The sequence below is a fragment of the Pygocentrus nattereri genome, chromosome 4 (genome assembly GCF_015220715.1).
Source record: "Pygocentrus nattereri isolate fPygNat1 chromosome 4, fPygNat1.pri, whole genome shotgun sequence".
In the NCBI taxonomy this organism is placed as follows: Eukaryota; Metazoa; Chordata; class Actinopteri; order Characiformes; family Serrasalmidae; genus Pygocentrus; species Pygocentrus nattereri.
The window spans coordinates 2,218,319-2,220,818 of record NC_051214.1 but is presented as its reverse complement, the minus strand read 5'-3'; the positions used below and the strand labels follow the sequence as shown (position 1 = coordinate 2,220,818).

Genomic DNA, 2,500 nt, shown 5'->3' with positions numbered 1-2,500 from the left:
CCCTCTCAGAACTGAGGATTATGGGCTGTATGGTGTTGGATACATATATATGGATATATATATATATATATATATACACACAGATCTGTACCAATATGAAAAATAGTATTACTATTATATTATTACGTATTTATAATGTACTATTATATATACTATAATTATACTATTGAATTATATTATTATACTAATTGATGATCTTACAAGTGGTAGCATTAATACAGAAATATTTATATAAGAAAACATGCTACAAAAGTTTAAAATCGCTTTTTTTTGTATTTTTCTTTGTTTCATGTACGATGAAAAAGTAGCATTAAGTATGAAAGTTGTCAAAGTGTAATAAAAGTTCTGCATAAATAAATATGTGGTAATAATCTATTTGGACTAATTTGTTTGATGTTCCATGCTTTGACATGATAGTAACTTAAAATGCATTATGGATATTAATTATATACACAATCTATTAATTATACTTATATATTTACAATAATCGAAATGTTTTATTAATTAGCACCTATGTAATGTATATCTATTCATTTATTTATTGTTTACAGCTTTATACAAGTTGTATGCACTTGCAATGTGTATATCGCTGCTGTCAGATCAAAACCTTGTATCTCCAGAATGGTAACTTTACAGGAGAAGGAAAAAACCTACTCTGCTTTTAATGTAATTCGATGGAACCAGAATTTTGGGTCGTTTCTTTTGGTCCATTCACCATGGAATTTACACACAATGTAAGGAATAGCAGGTGTTTTCCATTTATGTACATACGATATTCAGCGATATGTACATACGGTAGAATCAATTGATATTTTTCTGCTGCTACGTTGCTTCTCTTTTATTGAAAAACACGAGACTTTTGAATGCTAGTTGATGCTGGATTAGGGCCTAAAAACTTTATGTAAACAATCCTATTTAAAGAATCTGTTGAAAATGATGTTATAAAGTGAGAGAAGAGAGGGAGAGCGAGAGAGAGCGAGAGAGCGAGCGAGAGAGAGAGGGAGAGAGAGAGGGAGAGAGAGAGGGAGAGAGAGAGGGAGAGAGAGAGGGAGAGAGAGAGAGAGGGAGAGAGAGAGGGAGAGAGAGAGCGAGAGAGAGAGAGAGGGAGAGAGAGAGAGCGAGAGAGAGGGAGGGAGAGAGAGAGAGAGAGGGAGAGAGAGGGAGAGAGAGAGAGCGAGAGAGAGGGAGGGAGAGAGAGAGAGAGAGAGAGAGAGACAGAGAGGGAGAGAGAGCGAGAGAGAGAGAGACAGAGGGAGAGAGAGCGAGAGAGAGTGAGAGAGAGAGAGGGAGAGAGAGAGAGCGAGAGAGAGGGAGGGAGACAGAGAGAGGGAGAGAGAGCGAGAGAGAGAGATGGAGGGAAGGCAGAGTTATATTTAACCGCGGGCGGAGGTGTATGTTGGTGTGAATAAACAGGCAGACGGGTTGTTTACAGCCGTCAAATCCCGACCCGCACGCCGTCTGATCTACGGGCTTTGATACAAGCAGAACGGCGCTGTCATATTAAAAGGTTATCAGACCAGATCAGAAGCCGATCGGCTGTCAACATCCTGGCGTTGCCACGGCAGCAGAGGAGTATGAAGTTCGAGGATCTTCGCGAGCGTTCAGAAGGCTCCCCTCTCAGCGCTGATGCGTCTGTGTGAGGTGGAAAAGTCACAGATAATCTTTCTGCAACTCTGTATGAATTCATTCTGACTCTTATCAGAACAAATAGAGACACTGCAGACTCGAGGCCGATGACACAGTATGTGTGTAATGGGCTACATGACTATATTTAACAGTCAGATTTTTATTCATTGTTAGAACAGTACAGGCTGAAGCCCAGCTGCAGCGCTGTATGTCGCTCTGATAGAACCCGTGACTGTAGCTCTCGTTCAGATGCAGCTTTAAACGTCTTTGAAAGCGAAACCTTCAGCTCCTGCAGTAGACGACGCTACACAAGCGCTCGCAGGGCAGCTACGGATCAATCAACAAGCAGCAAACTAACAAAAGCAGCAGCTGGTGGAGCTCCAGTTCCCCTCGAGAACCTCCACCCTAACAAGAACCCACAAGTTGAATGAATGAGAAGAGATATGGTCACGGAGGAGCTGAACCACTGACTGTATATGATACCTGTGCCCATTGACTGTGTATATGATATATATGATACTGTACACACTCATTGATGATTATCACACTTCAGTGATGATGTAATATGAACTGAATGTATCGCAGAGCAGCAATAATAATTCCAGACATGGTAAAGGAAGCACTATTAGCTCATAGTCTGATGCACATACAACACATACGATGATTTGCAGATCCTTTTTAACCTATATTCAATTGAATTCACTACAAAGACGAGATATTTAATGTTCAAACAGATAAACTGTAATGTCTGATATACAGAGTGTAATGTTTGATATACCCCCCCCCCCCCCCCCCCCCCGACTCTCTCACTGCGTTGAGAGTCTCACTCACTTAAAAAACCTGATTACAAACACTGTGTATTCAGCTCTGTGAC

At 40.7% G+C, this 2,500-nt stretch overlaps 1 protein-coding gene across 20 annotated transcripts in view; it reads left to right on the top strand.

Moving 5' to 3' along the window:
- Positions 1–2,500, top strand: part of ptprk (protein tyrosine phosphatase receptor type K) — a 216,360-nt gene that overhangs the window by 140,128 nt on the left and 73,732 nt on the right. The gene's annotated exons all lie outside the window — the stretch shown is intronic.